A 20196-nucleotide genomic window follows, 5' to 3' on the forward strand; every position below is an offset into this window, starting at 1 on the left:
CTTTATAAATTATGTGTAGAGTTCTGAGGTCAACAAAGTCTTTAAATTTAAGAGTATTTAATAAAAAGGCTAACAAGTAAGTAGATTTTAATTTTGAGATTGGACTATCACTTTTATAAAACTTGTGTGTACTGCCAAGCACTGTTTTAATATATAGATATATTAAAACAGTGCTTGGCAGTACACACAAGTTTTATAAAACTGAGAGACATCTGAAGAGAGTTCTTAGCGCAGGTTCTTAGGGGACACACTCGTCACAAAAGCGTACTCTGACCTGGAAGTCTTGGTTGAATTCATTGACAACCAGTTGCAGTACTCTGGTAGCTTCACGCGTACTGATGGATATACGCTAAATGCAGAGAACATTGACTACGCATGAGGAAAGAGGATGTGTGCTTGGTGTTGAATGAGCTGGATCCCTGAGGGGTGGCATTGAGGCACACAAGACGTCTCAGGTGAAGGCAAACTATTTTTCAAAAGGGCTGAACTTCATCTGGCACCTGTACTCCTACGGCAAACTGAAACCATATGGCATCTGAATCAATGAGAGTCTTGATGGTTTGTCAAGAAAAATAATCTGTCTTAATGCATACACAACAACTGGTAATCTGAAATTGATCAGGGAGTGTTACGTAGAAGCGGTGCAGCGGTGTAGAGTTGCAAGAGGTGATCTTGGAACTGAAAATGGCCATGTTATAGGCTTTCAGTGTTTCCTTGTGCCCATGGCTCTTTACGACACCTTTGAGAGTTACCTGGAGGGAGGAAGTACTTCCAATGAAAGAATTGAATACTGGTGGCATTTTCTTCGCAGCCAGTGTCTGGAGTTCTGGTTATTCTTATTTGCAGACATTAGAGACAATGGGTACTTTGATGGTGGGTTTCCGGACAAAAACCTTTTTCAGTTTTTTTTTGCATGGTTCTTATCCAGGTGAGCTAATAAATTATGTTTTCTTGCATGTATGGATGCATGCGTTTGTGAGTGAGAGATAAAGGGAACGGAGGAAGTGATAGAGAGGGAGTAGAAAAAGTATAGTGAGTGATGAGATGTGGACCAGATTGAGGGAATGGAGAGACTTGCAGGAAGAAAGACAAAAGAGGGAGAAGAGGTGGAAAGCAGCAGGGAGTAAATGAAATGAAAATTGTGTAAATACTATAATTTAGGCATAAGAAATCGGCTACCTTAAAGAACAGCTTAACAACCAAGACTAGAGAAAGATCTATGTTCAAGATGTTGACGTGGCATATGTAAACTTCTTATCTATAAAATTAACTCTTTACAATAAACGCTATCCCCTGGTGAATAAAGCAAAGAAAACTGAAAACATGGCTAACAAACGCATGTAAGAAAAATAATCTGTTGTACAAGAAGAACAATAGATGCTGAACAAACTTACGAAAGGTATAAGATAACTTTATAATAATTATGAGAATGAGTAAAATAAATTACTTCAGTAAACTTTTAGGTAAAAAAAAATATGAAAAGTGTGGACAGTACTAAATGATATTGTAAATAAAGGAACTAAAAGATTGGAATATCCCAATATCTTTCAAACACAAAATACAGTGATCAGTGACATAAAACAATTTGCAAATGGTTTTAATGACTTTTTTTCTTAATGTTGGTCCTGGCTTACCTAAAGAAATTGTAAAAACTGGACACCCTTCTAAAAATAAAACATTAACTATTACTGTAGCAAACTCAGCGGGAGTAGATGAGCCAAGCCAATGGTAAAGACTAATGTAAAATATCACAGCATTACAATCACAGGAGTTGGTGTGTGGAACACCTGTACGTATGAAATTAACAAAAGTACATCAATACAAAAATTCATACGATTGTTTAAAAATAATAAATTGCACAACTATAGGAAATACAAGCTGACCACTAACCATAGTTCTAGTCTAACAATCCCACGCCAACTGCTGCTCCACTGCCCTCTTAAGCAGAGCTCTTTTTATTAGCAGATCAGCAACAGGTGAGTGATTATCACAGGTGTAGCTGGCTCCAAGGCAGGGACTCTCCAGGCCTGGTGGGGCAGCACAACTGACACAGCAACACACACGGGGAAACAAGGAACCAGGAGAAGATCACACCACAACCATAAATGATTAAGAAAGACGAAGTGAATATTCTTATGGAAAAATGTCTAGACTTGGAGGGCTGGAGCCAAAGAGACAACATTGTAATTCTGAACTTAAAGGAAGGCACTGAAGGTCGTGAACCGGTGAAATTCCTCGAAGGCTGGCTACCAACTTTTCTGAGTATTCAAACTAAACAGGGGAAAATCAAAATCGACAGAGCCCATCGGTCCATTGGATTAGCAAGACCTAATCACCCTCGTGCAATGATTATTGAGGTGCATAATCCGGTAGACAAGATTAGGATCCTCACTGCAGCTAAAGATAATGGCCCCCTGACTTATGATGGACAGATCATTCATATTCGACAAGATTTGGCAGCAGGAGTATCCAGAAAAGTATGCGCTTTTATATACGCTATCCTGCTATACTAAAGTTTTCCCACGGAGGGAAAAATTACTCCTTCTGTAAATCTGAAGATGCTCTTGTTTTTTTTTTGGACAATTTGAGTTAAATTGAACACCGACAGCAATTGATTGAATATGATTAGTTCTATTATGGCACTTAAATATTAGACATACTCTTAATTTAAGGATACCCAGCCCATGCTAAGGTGTATTGGAACTGGAAGTTGTACACTTATTAAGGAATGACTCAATTGTCCCGTCCCTTCTTATTTGTCTTTTCTTACGGACTTTATTAAGTAAAACATGTTCAACTTAGAAATATAAATGAGGTTGGCTGGTTCGGTGGCATGCGGGAGTTTGGAGGGGAATTTTTGTTTCTTTTTTCTTTTCTTTTTGCCTCTCTGTCAGTGACTCTTGCTCGGTTTCACGAGACCAAGTTTTCTTTTTTGATGGATCACAGGATCGTTTTTTGAGGGGAGGGAAGCGGGGTTTTAGGGGTTGTCTTTCTCCTTTTTTATCATTAATATGCGTGGCTATTGTTTCTGTTGTTTATTTATTTATTTTTTCATGTTTGTGTCTATATAATGTATCTAAAATTACCCGCATTCCCTTTTATGGAAACATCTTTTTGCTTATTTGCAGTAGCGCACTCCGAGAAATGGTTTCCCACACATCATGTTATAATAGAGCGGGAAACAAACTATAACAAAAGAGGTTGAGCTGATATGACTGACCTTAAAATAATTTCTTTAAATGTTAAAGGGCTGAATAATGTTGTTAAAAGACAAAAACCTCTTTCATTCTTGAAAAAGGAAAAAACAAAAATTGCCTTACTTTCAGAAACTCATTTAAATGATTTGGATCACTCAAAACTAAAAAGAAGTTGGGTTGGCCAAGTTTTTTACTCATCATATAATTCTGAATAATCAGAAGATGTCTCTTTTTTTCCCAATCTCTTAACCCATGTTTCAGCCATAGCTTCCCCATATTTGGTTTTGGGAGGTGATTTTAATTGTGTTCCTGATCCTAGGGTTGATAAATCTCCACCAGGGGGTGAATTGTCGCCAAAAAGCATTAGACTGATAGAGTTTTGTTCTGCTCTAGAAATTTTTGACTCCTGGCGAGTAGCTCACCCTACAGATAGGGATTTCACTTTTTTTTCTTGCCCCCATTAGAGTTTCTCAAGAATAGATTTGCTCCTGTCATTCAGGATGGTGATGGATAGGATGGAAGGCTGCTCAATAAGTATAAATATTCACCCACCTTATTTTGAGCCATATTCGTGGAGGATGAATCCTTATTTATTGAGTAACCCCGTATTTATTGAGTATATCACTAAACAGTAGAATGTTTTTATGACCACTAATAAAACGGAAGATGTAAGCCCATCTTTATTATGGTAAACTGCTAAAGCCTATCTTAGGGGTAGTATTATCTCATATACCACAGTGCAGAAAAAGGCGTCAATGAAAGAACAACTTGATTTAGAGCACATAATACAAAAACTAGAAGTGCAGTTTAAAATCTCCAGATCCAAAACTATACTTAAGAAGTTAGAAGCAGCCCGCTCAGCTTTAAATCAATTACTGACTAAAAGAGCAAAGGCAGCAATTTTCTTTGCTAAGCATAAATTATATGAATCTGGGAACAAACCTGGCCGTCTCTTAGCAAAAATAGCAAAAGGCAGGACCGATACAAACGTTATACCATCACTGTTTGATAATAAACATGTCAAGCATTATAAAACAACGGATATCAATCGAATTATGAAGCAGTTCTATATACACTTATACTCATCAGAGTGTAGTAATACAGATAGGAAGATGCGGGAATTTCTAGAGAAGGTGCCTGTTGTATCGTTATCAGAAAGTCACAGGAAAGAGTTAAATAACCCTGTGACAGAGGAGGAAGTCTTACTTGCTATTAACTCCCTTAAAGGAGGAAAAGCACCAGGGCCCGATGGTTTCTGCCCAGAGTTGTATAAAAAACTAAGTCACCTTCTTGTAGGACCATTTACTGATATGTTTTTAGACTCTTTTAAGAATGATCACCTGCCCTCAACTCTCAGACAGGCTAATACTTTGTTAATTTTAAAGAAAAATAAATCCCCAGATAGGTGTGAATCATACAGACCGATCAGCCTCATCAATGTCAATGCTAAATTACTCTCCAAGCTATTAGTAAGGAGGCTTGAGGGCATTCTCCCACTGCTTATAAACCCCGATCAAACAGGCTTTATCCAAAATCGTTTCTCATCTACAAATATTAGACGACTATTAAATATTATACAATACTCGAATCAGACAAATCATAAAGCCTATGTTATATCTTTAGATGCCGAAAAGGCATTTGACAGAATCGAGTGGACATATCTATTTAATGTATTAGAGAGATTTGGCTTAGGTGAGGGTTTTATTGCATGGATTAAAACTATCTACAAACTTCCAGAAGCTTGTGTCATAACTAATGGTGTACAATCATCAGCGTTTCCACTGGCAAGGCTGTCCCCTGTCCCCTCTCCTCTTTGCATTAGCACTTGAACCTCTAGCTGAGGCCATTCGCCAGCACCAAGATGTGCATGGTATAACAGTGGGTGGAACAAATCATAAGATAGCATTGTATGCTGACGATATTCTGCTGTTCTTATCAAAACCAGAACAATCAACACCAGCCATTATGTCTACTATACATGAGTTCTGCTCATTCCCTGGTTACAGAATTAATTTTGGGAAATCAGAGGTTCTGCCGCTGGGTGATCAGATTAACTCTTTGCCAGATATTTCTAATCCCTTTCAATGGTCCCCCAGTCGCTTTACATACCTTGGGCTAAACATTCCACCAGTTCTTAAAGATTTATGGAAACTGAACTTATCACCAGTTATAATAAAAATCAAAAAAGATTTACATAGATGGAAAAAATTGCCGCTTTCCCTTATGGGGCGTGTGAACTTAATCAAAATGAGTATTCTCCCGCGTTTATCATATCCCCTACAAATGCTACCTTTACTGATCAACCAGAAAGTTTCTTGCGATATAGAAAAAGCTTTTTCAAAATTTATCTGGCGTGGCAAGAAACCTAGATTAAGGACTGGAACTCTACAACTGCCTACAGATAGGGGAGGCTTAGGCTTACCAAATGTAATTTTTTATAATTGGGCATGTCATAGCCGTGTCTTATGGGAGTGGCTACATGCTTATCTAAATTCTCACTCTCACCTAGACTCTTGGTCCACTTTACCTTATTCCCTTTGGAGCTTTGCTGTCTGTGACAAAAAAAACAATATTACAAATGGGGATTAAGAATAACCCAATCATTTATAATAATAAGGGTCTGGAGGGAAATGCGTAAAAGGTTGGGTAGAGAAGATTGCACTTCATTCTTGACTCCTTTACTGAGAAACAAAGACTTTGTTCCAGGAATGTCTCGCAGTATGTTCGATAAGTGTCACAAAAGGGATTAAGGGTAATTGGGATTTGTATCAAAACAACACACTGATGAACTTTGAGCAATTGCAGTCAAATTTTAATATTCCTAGAGACCGTTTTTTTTTTTTACTTTCTCCAAGTTTGTAACTTTGTTCATTCTAAAATTCCACAGTCTTCAGAAATAGTTTTGTATGATGATATTGAGACATTTCTTATTAAGCAAAAAGACAGAACTCATTTTATCTCAGCTTTTTATTCTCTCCTATATACTCTCAGTAAAAACAGATTGAGTGCTATTCATAAATGGGGGAGAGATCTTAATAATCAATATACCGAAGAGGAGTGGAAAGGAGCCATTAACATAGGTAGTTCCACTTTTACTTGCAACCGCTTGCGAGAAACCCAATACAAAATCATACATCGCCTTTATATAGCTCCTAATGTCTTGCATAAGATTGCACCTCATATTTCCCATTTTTGTAGTAAATGTCAAAAAGAAACGGGTACTTTTTTTCATTACTTTTGGGAATGTAAATTAATCAAAAGATTTTGGAGCTTCATATCTCAAGAACTAAGTAATATTTTTAACAATCTGATTCAAAGGGACCCCGGGTAAATTCTTCTTGGCCTACCCTCAAAAGAAGTAACATTGAATCACTTACAGCGCAAATTGTGTGACAAACTATTGCTGGTAGCTAGGAAATGCATTCTCATTAATTGGGTTAATGATAAACCTCCCTCTGTGACTTTGTGGTACAGAGAATTATTTAAAGTTATTCCTCACGAAAGAACTGCTGCTATTTTAGGAGGAAATGAGGGTCTCTTTCTCAATGTTTGGTCCCTTTTGCTTTCTTATTTGCCAAATGATTTGTCCCAACTGTTGAGTGGGGTGGTTGCGTTTAAGATGTTCTCAATTAAATAGGAAGTAAGCGTAAAGGACACCAATTCATTCTTGGAGTTTATCTTTTTCTTTTTCTAAATCTGTGGGTAATTGAGTGAAAATGTGTTTTTTTTGGTGTGTGTTTTTTTTATTTGGTTTTTTTTTTGTTGTTGTCTTTTTTGGGGTGTTTTTTCCCTCTCTCCTCTTTACCCCATATGTGTATTTGTATAGGTATATAATGACTTTAATATATTCCCTTTGGGGTTTTTTTCTTTTCTTTTTCTTTCTTTCTTTTTTTGTTTGCTTGTTATGTTTTATGCTTTTCTTGATAATGAATAAAAACTAAAAAAAAAAAAAAGAAAAAAAAAAAAAGAAAGACGAATAAAACTCATGATATTCATTAAACTCAAAAATAACACATGATCCCCAGGTCACAGACCCATGCCAATCACATAATGTGCCTTAAAAATCCAGTGCGTCATATGGTCTAAATGCGGTAACTTATCTTTCTTGTAGAAATGTGCTCCAAATAAAGAACTTTGTTAAAATAAAAAAATTTAAGAAAATAGTTGTTTATAGCTGATTTGATGCTGTTTTATCTTGTTTTTGTTTTAATATAGGGTTGTTTTCTGTTATTCTATTGTTTTTAACTTATTTTCTGTACAGCACTTTGTTCCTGTGCTGGGTATTTTAAAGTGCTTTAAAGTGTTGACAAGATTGTTAGTTAAACAATTACAAGTCTACAAATTAGAGGGGGTAGAGGGGGATATGAATTTAAAATGCGACCTGAACTGAAACCATTTCAAGTTTACACCAAATCAGGTCAGGTGAATTTAGCCAGTAGGTCAGCTTATGAATATGTGAAGACCAGTAGTACATTAAAAAAATTGGTAGGGAAAGACCCTCATTAGAGGTAAACTGTTGTAATAAAGAGAGCCTCAGTCTAGGGGCTCTTACATTCCACAAAAAGAAGAAACCATCTGGTCCAGGGAGTTAAAAACTGTTTGGGCAGAAAAAGGGGGATACACTGACATAAAAAGAGAAATCTGGGTAGCACATTCATTTTGATAATATTAATCCTGCTAATTAGTGACAGTGGGAGTGAATTCTACCTCTGGAAATCTAATGCAAATTGTGAGACCAGGGGGGCACAATTCTCAGAAAACAGTAAAGGCAAAGTTCGTGTAATGTTAATTCCAAAGTACCTAAACCCTGAGGGGCTGAGCTTAAAAGGAATGTCAGACTGCTCAAGTGTTAACACTAAAGAGTTTACAGGGTAACATTCACTCTTGAGTAAATTAATTTTATAGCCAGAAAAAGAGCTGAATTTTTCCAAGACAGATAAAATTGGAGGAAGACTACATATGGGGTCAACTACATACAAAAGAAGGTCATCTGCGTACAGGGATACCTTAAGTTCAACACCTGCACGGATAATTCCATGAAAGGAAGAGAGGGATTTCAGAGCAACAGAAAGAGGTTCTATGGCTTAAGAAAAGAGAAGGGGAGAAAGAGGATATCCCTGTCGAGTGCCACAGCATAGTGGGAAATACTCAGATTGAACTGAGTTGGTGATGACAGAAGCCTGAGGGGATGTATAAAGAAGTTTGGTCTAAGACACAAACCTTTCTCCAAACCCAAACCTATTCAGTACAGCAAAAAGTTAAATCCCATTCAACCCCATCAAAGGCCTTTTCTGCATCTAGAGAAATGATCACCTCAGGAGACGTGGGACAATGAGCAGAAAAAATTGTGCTTAGCACCGTACGTGTGCATTCTGTTCCTTTGAGATAATCTGTGGGAGAACGGCCTTGAGCCAAATTGCAAGTAGTTTTGCCAAAATCTTAACATCTACATTTAGGAGAGATAGAGGCCTGTAGGACTCACGAGCCGTAGGCTCTTTACCTTTCTTCAGTAAAACTGAAATAGATGCCTTCGTTAAAGTGGGGGGCAGCCAGCCTTTTCTCAGAGATTCATTATATTATTAAACAGAATTGTTTATGATTCTGTCATTATCTGCGGAATTAACTGTATTTAAAAAAGTGTAATGCCAATAATTTAAAAAAACTATTCTCGTTTTACTGACAGTCCCCTTGTCGCCTTCAGTTTCAGGGAGAGAGACAGCCCCCGTTCAGGGAGCAGTACACCCAGCACCAGGTAAATTCAATGAGAATGGGTGCAAATAATCAGGCCCACTATTCTCATGCTGTGGGCAATTCTGCGGCTGGACCTCAATGGACCCTCCCCGACTCCCCTCAGATGTTTGGCTGGTCAATTCCACCAGGCAACGGGCATCACGAATGCGACACAGCTGTTCAAAACCCAGCAAAAATGGGCACTATGATCGATGCAATGGGAAGAGCTGTGAGTACTCAGACTGTTCTCATTGAACACAACATGGATACGATCTTGGAGAAGCTCACGGCTCTTCAACAAAAAATTGACAGACCTGGTGATGAGTGACAGGCATACCTGTTACCTTTTTTCCTCTTGTCCCTGATGTACGTATTTTCACTGTCTTTTTGTCTTTTTGGTTTCTTCCTGGTGCGGCTACATCCGCAGCCCCAGAACACAGGAATTTCACTGCATGTTGTACTTTGTATGACTGTGTATTTGACTAATAAAATTTGATTTGAACACCAGTTCAGCACTGAATGGAATATAAACAACCCTGGACTTTTTTATTATTATTATTTTTATTGTCTTCATGTAGCTCAACATGAAGAGTCTCAGATTTGATCGCTTTCAGTAAAGGGAGAGGGGGGCTATTCAATATCCAATGGATTTTAGAAATATTAGAATTCAGTAGGCTCCAGCTACTGTAAATAGTCAAAATAGCCAAAATAGATACTGGGATATCAGAGAAAACACCATCAGAAATTCTGTATATAAGATTAAGAGATGAATTCATCAAAATGTGTTTTGTTTCATTTTGTTGTATTTGTTGTAAAAAATATTGTACATGAAGAAAATTCTCTTCCTTTTGTGTGAGAAACTGTGAATAAAATATTAGTTTCACCCATTCAAACTGAACTTTCTACATGTCTCCAAACCTTCTGTCAGAGACTGAACATCCAAATGTTTTAGAGACTTTAGACCTCTATCTTTCCATGTTAACTTGAGCTACAATCTTCTATATTCACAATCAAAGTATGAGACAGATAATCTAAATAATCTGGAGATTTCAAATGGACAAAAAGATTTTCCCAGGAATACCTGAAATAACAACCCTACCGCAAACTTCATTTTAAGAAACCTGAAACGATACAGTGGAAAGTTTTTGCCTCTGTGATTATCTTCCTAAGACTCTAAATGTTGGGCTTTCTTTTAATTGTTAACAAGTCTGATGCTGATTACTTGGTAGTAAAGCTCCAAAAACATTTTATTGTCACCTTTTCTACTCTCTGCTTTGTGACTACAGAGTCTTGAAATGAAACATGCCATGTTATTAAATCTTTCCCTTACTGAACACCTGAAGTCAGCTCAATTAAAGTGTAGCATGCTGCTGATGGCCATGTATGTTTGTATCAGGGCTGTGTTGGGATCTGTCAAGGAATGTTACGATGGGGCATGGTGGCTGGAGGTTGCCAGGTTCTTGCTCACAGTGCCACCATGATCATGACTGGGAAGCGTACCAGCAACCAGGCGCCTTGCAGCAGGAGCACGGTGGTGTTCAGCAGAGCCTGAGTGGAGATGTCAGAACAGAAGAGCTGCAGGAATTAAAAATCAAGTCAATAAATGAGCAGCACTGAGTCTAATAATCCATGTAATGTTGTCTTTGAGAGTTTCTGAAAAGCATTATGACAAAAGGTGTTTTTCAATCTCCTGAATACAGATTAATGAATAATTCATTAACTGAGTGAATGTGGATTGATATTGTACATTCAGCTAAGTAATTTCAAAGACACAGAAGTCATATTGTTTGCAGATGACACAAAGTTATTGTGGAAGTAACTTGGAACAACTTCTGAATGAACTAGAAAATTAATTTAAGAAATTGAAGACTTTTTTCTATAATCGATTAACACTGAATCTGAGCAAACAAAACTCATACTATTCAGGAGTCTGATGATAAATAACATAGAATTAAAATAAATTATCTGAAAGAACAAACTTCTTCCGGTGATAATAAATCACAGACCATCATGGTCATTATGAATATATCGATAACCCGTAAAACACACACAAAGTGTAATAGGGATCATAAATAAAACCACGTCAACAGAACCACCAAATCCACTTTTTATTAAATACTCTTAAATTTAAAGACTTGGTTGACCTCAGAACTCTACACATAATTTATAAAGCAACAAACAAATCTTTGGCCCACAACATTTTGAACTTGATCAGGATAAAGACCAAATCAGGATGACCTGAGAGAAATCCTTATGTTCAGCAAAGCTGCAGATGAGGATTTCTTCCACCTTGGTCTTGCCAAACCACATGCTGGTGGTTTTCACAAAGATTTAAAAGACTTCCAACTCATCTGCAGTTTTCAACATGGAAGCTACATGCATGTTTTATCCTGTTTTACAGGTTGTTTTTGCTTGTAAATTTTTATCTTATGGCCATTGAAATATTAAACAGAGGCTGTTTTGATGAGACTCCCTGAACCTCTGCATTATTTAAAGTTTAAAAAAAATATAATAGAATTAACATATAATCCATGCTTTTTTGCTCTTTTTTGTTTTTTGTTCTTTTTTCCCAAAGTTGGTGTGCCTAGATTAAGGCAAGTAGGAGAGTGATGAAGTCTTCTTTTTATATATATTGTAAATGTTTCAGTCAATACCATCCATTTTCTTCCAATAAACGACAAATTTGATCCCAGCACTGCTCCAGAGAAACCTAAAGGAAAGGCCCGGGTGGTTGTCATAGAGAGACAGTTGAATATTCTTGTCCATCACTTTAATGTGAAACATTACTATGACCCAAGAGAGATGAAACAGCTGACAGAGAGGACAGGACTGACCTACAAACAGGTGAGTGTTTTTCAATTTACTACAACATAAGAAATTGAATTTTGGGTCCATTGTACTCATGAAATGTTTTCTGTTTTCTTCCATTGTAGGTAAAAACTTGGTTTAAAGGTAAAAAAAAGGTTTGGTTTCAAAACAGACAGAGTAAGTTTAGGAGAAGGTCACATCCTCAGCATGTGAATCAGTGCGTCCCATTTCATGTAAGTATCTCCTATTATTGAAAAGCCCTGAAATGAAAGGAACGGGGTGAATTTCTGGCCGTTTTATTGTAATAATTGGATCTTAGAAATATTTGAATTCAGTCAACTCTGGCTATTGTAAATATTTTAGTCTATCCAAAATACATTTTGGAAATCAGAGAGAACTCCATCAGAAGTTTTGTATAGTTACATAACATGTAGGGAATGCCTTATGTTGTCCACTGTTTGCCTTTGTTAGATGAAACCACACTGATCCAGGTCTATTATGTCAGGTAAATATTTTTCAAGTCTCCGTGCCAAAATTGCTGTAAATAGTTTATAATCCAGATTTAATACACTAATCGGTCAATAACTGCTACATCCGTGTTATGGAACAAATAAACAGAGATGGTGTGCGGGCAGTGTTGGTGGGACTGGATGCTGAGAAAGCCTTTGATTCAGTCAGATGGCTTTTTCTTTATAGGGTATTGAAGGGGCAATGCTTCCATGTTTACAATACTATTATTATGTATCTCAGGTCATACCCCTGTTGCAATGGTGTAACCCTGATTTGAAAGTTAAGTGGAAATCCATAGAATTTAATGCAACCTCTAAATTTCAACTACCAGCCGGATAAAAACAAAACAAAAACTGGCAGACCATTTAGAAGCTAAAGGAACAGGGATAAGCCACACTCTAAAAATATGGAATAAAGTGATTAAAATATGTGGTAGTGAACAAATACTAAAAGAATTTAGATGGTGTGCTCACGATACAGATTTGAAACCAAATGAAAGTGATAAAAGATTTCAGTCTTGGATAGAGTGGACTAACAACATTCCATTCCTTCACACATAAAGGGACACTGCAGAGCTTTCACTCTTTATAAATAAGAAATGGCTTAAGACAAGTAGATTTCTTCAGGTTTTTTCAAATGAGGGATTATTTTAACAAACATTGCAATATCCCAAACTCGGTTGAGTCAGAATTTTTAAAGATGGTTAAATTAGCATATGCTGGTACTCTGAGACTATACATCAAACTATATATTGTGCACTGTTAGACTTTTCATCGCCACTTTACGGTAACATACTGGCGTCACTGTTGCCAGCGTCATACCGTGACGCCGTGTTACGGTAGCTTACCGTTCTGCAGGATGATACCGTTTTTTGCTGGTGTGGTATAATACTCTTGGACAAATTATGGTAACACACCGTAGCCTTTTTTACGGTATCTCACTGGCGACAAATTACTACCGTTTATTCACGGTATGTCATTGTAAGTCCGCTGCCAGGTAATAAACTGCAATATATTAACCAGTAACTTACCGTTATCAGGCATCATCAGTACCAAAAATATTCATCTCTGCTAGAGGACACGTGTCCCAACAGGCGGTCATTTACTGTTTAACAGTAACAGGTCATAATTGATTGTAATTTCAGTTAACAGTAACATACTGTAAGAGACTGGAGGGTTCCAAAAAAATTGGATAGATAGATAGACACACAAAATATAATTCATGTGCTTTACACCACTTTATTTCAGTTCTGATTTTCCTCTGCAGAAATACACATTTCCAAAATCAAAAACTGAAAAGAACTGAAAACATATTTTCATTGAGGAAGCATTTGTTTTCACTAAATCCTGTAATCCATTATTTTCTCAGATGGTTGTACAAACAATAACGATATTATGTCATATCCATATCATGGCAGATAACATATGCTCAAGTGTTGGGTTTTCTTAGTTATATTTTGTAGGGTCTTAAACCTACAATGTGAAGTGCCTTGGCATTTCATTTGGTTACCATACATATAAACTGAATTGTAATGAATATAATATCAAGCCCCACACGTCTGCCTTTATATACACTTTGTCCAAAATACTGTCTCACACCACCAAATCAATGCACAAAACAGGGTCCACAAGGACATGGATGAGCGTGTGTGGTGTGAAGGAACTTGACTGACCTGCACTGAACCCTGATCTTGCTTTGTGGACTGAGTTCATTGATTTGTAGGGTGAGCCAATGCATGTGACAATTAAAGTGTAAGTAGCTGAAATAATTTTTAAAAACGGGTAAAAGAAGGGGAAAAAAATCAAAACTGTTGCACTCAAAAAAACCTATTGGACAGAGACAGCATCTTGCAAGATGGCAAGAGAGCTTGTCTTCATTGTTGTTCGTCTTGTGTAAATGTCCAGAAAGCATGGGCCATGGATCATCTGTGGAGACACAGGTAACAACACATTGTTCACTTAAATTATACAAGAAATTCACTAAAAATTGCAAAAAAAGTTACCTAATTTGAAGTTCTCCACTCAAATTCAGTAAGCCGCTGGAGGAAAGTTGTGACATGAGGGTTAATCGCTTCACAGTGGTCCCAGTCTTTCTGCTTGTCCCAACCTTGGAGGTACATTTTGTTCCCTCTTCAGGGTTTATCCTTACAAAAAACCTTAAAACATGCCATAATAAATAGTAACATACAGTAACATTGAGTTGTGATTTAAAATAATGAGTTACTTAGGGATAATTTATTCATCATCTATAACTGTTCAAACATACCTCTGAATTATTCCAATGTTGCACACACTGACTCCTGGTATTCCAGGTTCAATACATACAATGAACCAAAGAAGACTGACATTGAATCAGCAAAGGTGTTCTCTTTGTCCAGCTCGACAATTACACGCCCCTCTGTACTCACCATCCAGCAGGTGGTGGTCATTGAACTTTGTCCTTAAATGTATAGGGGCAACATTGTCATTGTCATTATGCAACATAAAATAATTTCAATACTTCACTTCTTCACACTGTCTAGATAGTCATAAAGCAAATAGCTACGTACAGTTAATTATTAATGGCCTCATGTACACAAGTCCATCTTAACATATTATAGTTGTACATAATTGGGAATTATTCTGCACATTAAACACACCTAACAAAGAGTCAGCCCAATTAAATTACCGGAGATGAATCAACTGTATGGTTATTTTGGAGTTTATAGTTTGTGCTGCTGTTAAACTTTACAGTATTGACTTCAGTATTTCTGCTGTTAATGTAGCTAGACTACTATGTTGATCAGTAATATGTAATGTGAAATTTGATATTGTTACTTTGCTGGATTCACTGAGACACATGTCCAACAACCTTGGTTTATAAAGGAAATTACAGAAATTTGAGCTAACAAAACAGAGACTGGATACCTGTGTCCACGAAAAGCTCCTGTGCCAAACAGAAATTGTAATATGGTCTAATCAGCTCTATTTCATAAATGACTTCTTACCAAGCATAATCAGCCTTGGGGTGCTTGGCAGGCTTTTAACATGCAAACTGAACAATATAAATTTGCGTGCACTGAAGCCACAAAATTTAGAAATACACATAGTTGCAAAAAGTTCAGTGAGCAATTACCTTTCCTAAATGACATATGCAATGCAAAAAATAAGAGTATTGTCAATAGGGACCAATTCCCAGTTTTTACATGATCAAAATGATTCACAAAAGGCTTCAATAAACAGAAAATGTGTGCCGACAAGAGAACAGTGCACAAAAATGAAAATATATTTGAGCTCGACGCTTTAATGGGTTTAACATGACTTAGTCAGCACTCCGCACCGTACAGGTAGTACAAGCACACCTGAAAACACTGACCAGCTAACAGCTTTAAGCATTTGGGCGCAACCTCGGTAGCTCACCGATTCACCTGTTGCAAACGTCCAAGTTTCTATCAAGTCTCATAAATCCATCGGCAACTATTACCTAACTAGTCTTTTGAGTCTCCACATTCATAGATATTGACATTTTGTCTTAGCATTTGAATGAAAATATCCTGGTAGGGTAGCTTAAAAGTCAAAACAAACAGTAATAAGAACGCATTTCGGACTTCTCTCGAATAAGTGAAAAAACACACTTACCTTCAGACTGATTAGCTGGTTCCGATCCAACTTTAATGTGTCCCATGTCAGTCCGTTTTAGGGAAAAAGTGTTAAGTGGTTTCATTTAATTTTGAGATACTACCGCATGGACGAGCAATTTGGAGTCTAGCAGAGTTATCACAAATAGCATATGATCTTCAGATATAATCCAATCAACCTTGCATTTAACCCGATTGAACATCCAGTTACCTCTGACTACTTCTAAGTTGCACATGTTAACGGTCTCATCATCACTCTGTGCTGCAGCGAACTGGATCTGTGGCACAGAATAGTTGATGGCCATGTTGTTCTCCTGCTTTGTAGCTTTGTTTGAGTCTGACTTGCGGCTTAAACGTGCAAAACTAAGAGAAGCAGATCAATATTTTCTTCTTGTTGTTATTTAATGGTGGTTGGCAACCAGCGAAAGGAGCATTAACAACCTCGAGCAATATTTTCTATCCCCATTGTTGTTTTGAAAGTGAATACCCGACGTGTGCGTCATACGTCACGTTGTACGTCAGGTGAAGGTGTGGTGTCGGCTATCGCTCCTGTCGCATCAAAAAGCTTTAAAAATGTAACAATCGCTTTAAAAACACAACCCAACGCGCTAAACATGAACAAACATAAACACCCGTGTTACATTATCACGTATATCCAGGACATCTCTTCTGAACCAAGACGAAGTGGTGCTACAAAGGAATTATTTCTTTAGGAGAGTGCATTTAATAGCAGTCTGGCCTGCAACATAATGCACCCTAAAAATACAGTTTCTGCTTGTTCCAGAATTGATTAATTTTGAGAGTGAAGTTGTAGGACTGATGCTGGTTAGTGGTGTAGGTTTCATGGATGTCCAGACAAGAGCATATTATTAGGTTAGTTCACTGTAGTTAGGCAGAGTTTGTTTGAATAAACAAATACATTTATTAATATATGAGGTTCCATTCAGTTCAAGGAATTAAATTTTAGTGTGGCTGCAACTTACTCCTTAAGTTGAAAATGATGTTGTATATTGTAGTTTATATGTTATACTACTTTCACAGTGAATTGCATTTTATAGTAATACACTCTGAATGAGGATTTAAGTAATTACTCTTAGATCTACAGTAGAAAACAACAGAAATCCGGATGGTGTAGTAGTATAATCTCAGTAACATCGCCAATTGTTACATTTGCTGTATTTTACAGCTGTTTCCATGAGTACGGTGAGTTACCGTAAAAATAATGTAATCTCATGGAATTTTCCCACAATTACATGCAAATTACAGTACTACACTGCTAACATCCTTTAGAGTTTTTTACTGTTGATTTTGCAGTACTAAGCTATGGAAATTACTGCAAAGGCTAACAGTGTGCTACTTCAGGCAAGGAAGGATACTACTCAAAACATTAGATTAAATGGGAATTGGAATCAGGGATCGGTATAACAAACGAGAACTGGGAGAGTATTTGTAACTTTCATTGGTACAAGTTCATTATCTTGGAGAGACTACTTCTGGAAGAATATTATTCGATTTTTTTCAAAACCCTGATCAAACCAGATATAAAAATGGGACAGGAGAATGCTGGAGAAGAAGTGGATCAGAAGAGGCACATCATTACCATATCTTTTGGGACTGCCCTAACTTAAAAAAATACTGGCTGGGAAATCATGAAACTCTGTGTGAGGTTTTTAAGATAAAAATTTGATATTAATTTTGTAAATTTGTACTTGGGCCTGGTTGCTGGCTCGGGCCGGGGAGGGGACACAAAGCTCTTACAAGCGCTATTAGCGGACAGCAAAAAATCAATAACCAGAAAGTGGCTAAATCCAGCTCCGCCAACACTTGAGGATTGGTTTAATGTGGTTTTTGAAATTTTTAATATGGTAAAATTAAAAAAGACAAATTCTATAAAATATGGAATAAATGGATTAGCTTTGTGTCCGACCCTCCGCCCTGAATTTAGGTAAGACCAACCCTGAATTGGTGTATCTCCCATGTATTGTACAATGTCAGGTAGACCCTCTACTTCATAATATGTATTGGATGTACTTTATGTAAATAAGTTAAACATGCTGTGTTATGTATACACTGTCAAGCCACCAAGTTCACTTTTCGTTACCTGAAGTTAAAACAAAAGGAATAAGAAAGTCGTTCTTTATTATTGTTATTATTTTTTTATTTATTTTTTTTTGACTAAATAAAATCAGTGCACTATTGTAATGGTCTTTTTTTCAATAAAAATTTAATAATGATAAATGAAGTTTTGTATAAAACATTAAGACATTAATTGATGAAAATGTTTTTCTTTATTTTATTGTATCATCCAGTATTTGTAAATAATGTACACAAAGGTTGTCCATGAAACCCCTCAAACAACAACCCTACCTCAAACTTACTTAATTTTTAGAAACATAAGAGATAAGATGCATTGGGAATTTTTTGCCTCTGTGAAATACAAAGTGAATACAGATTAATGAATAACTGATTACCTGAGTGACCGTGGATTGATATTGTACATTCAGCTATTAGCTATTGATGATGATGATAATACACCAGACGTGCCCAACCCAATCTAACACTATATATCTGAAACTATAATGTAATGTGTAATGTATATGTGTTGGTCCCCGTAGGGAAATTACTGCTCTGCATTTAACCCATTCACCCAGTGAAACAGTGGGCAGCAACCAATGCAGCGTCCGGGGAGCAGTGTGTAGGGACGGTACCTTGCTCAGGGGTACCTCAGGGTAGCCGTTCAGTGGAGTCAAATCCCTGACCTTCTGATCATGGGGCAACCACTCTACCTACAGAGCTATCCGTGCCCTAATCAACCCTAATCAACAGGCAGGAAGCCATTCATGCCTGCTCAAATACGTTGAGTTTATCATCCAAATGTTACAAACAAACTTGATGTGTTTGATTACACCTCTGAAGAAAATAGAGCCAAACTTTCTGCTGATGATGTCACATTTTTAAGAAATGTTATACAGAACATGGCAACTTTATTAGTCACACTTTGGTAGCACCAGGTTGGATCTTCTTTTGCCTTCAGATCTTCTTTGAGTCATCATGATTCAACAACAAGCTGAAAACACTCCTCAGACATTTTGGTCCTTGTTGACATGACAACATGGCACAGTTGCTGCAAATTAGTTGGCTGCACATCAATCATGTGAAACTTCTGTTACACCACATCCTAAAGCTGCACTGTTGTATCTGAGTGCAGTAAAGTCATTGTGATGTTGAAGAAACCAGCTCCAGATGCTCAAAGCTTTGTGACATGACTTTTCCTTCTTGAAGCATTCATCAGAAGATGGGACACAGTCCGTTCTGACCTTTCAAATGCCACATCAGAAATGGAAACTCATCACACCAGAAAACATTTCTCCAATCTTCTGTGGTCCAACTTCCTAAGTTTTTGTGACCTGTAGCTTCAGTTCCTGCATTTAGCTGACAGGAGTGGTACTTGGTGTGGTCTTCTGCTGCATCTTGCTGATGTGCATTCAAAGATGCTCTCCTGCACACCTCAGTTGTAAAAGTAGTTATTGTAGTTTCTGTTGTCTTCTTTCAATTCAAGGCAGTCTATCATTCTCCTTCAGAGAATCTTAAGGCCCTAAATGTTCTCTCAAGATCACACTTTGAATGTAGTTTTTTGGCAAAAGAGATGCCAGAAGAGACTCACTTATATTTATCAGACTGAGACCTGGCTGCCGTGGATTCGTGAGTGGGCTGGCTCTCACAGGAAAACACCCAGATGTCAAATGTGACTGTGGCAGCACCAATACAGTCAGAAACATCCTGAGTGCAAGAAGTATTTCCATCAATGAAGAAAGTTGGTCAGAGAGCTTGGATCAGCTGGAGAAACTGTTCAAAACGCACACACTTCTGAACCTGGACTGCTGCACTAAAACAAAGACACAGTTACAATATCTACACAGTGCTAGTCTATATAACACAATGTAGAGATCTGAGGCTGACTTTGTGCTTCTAGCTCGAGTCCAGCCTGTTTAATCAGAAGAAGACTGACTTGGGAAATAATGAACAGTAGATGGCAGTAACACACCACTATTGCAGCTAGCCTGCCAAACACAAACAAGGACTTTGCTAATATGAAATACTTTCTCCATGTGTCATTTTTATTGAGTCTCAAACAAATTTTTTTGTTAAAAAGTGTAATGAAATCTTGTGTTTGGTTTCTCATCACAGGTGGGTGTGTGCTTTCTCCTTCACACATCAGCCAAGGTGGAGAGCCTTACAACAGCTAATGTTCAATATCACAGATATTGTAAATAGCAGCTAGTATCAATGACTGAGCTGAGAGGATCAACCAGGTAAGGAAATCCAAAAAAGTCA

The sequence above is a fragment of the Neolamprologus multifasciatus genome, chromosome 9, assembly GCF_963576455.1.
Source record: "Neolamprologus multifasciatus chromosome 9, fNeoMul1.2, whole genome shotgun sequence".
In the NCBI taxonomy this organism is placed as follows: Eukaryota; Metazoa; Chordata; class Actinopteri; order Cichliformes; family Cichlidae; genus Neolamprologus; species Neolamprologus multifasciatus.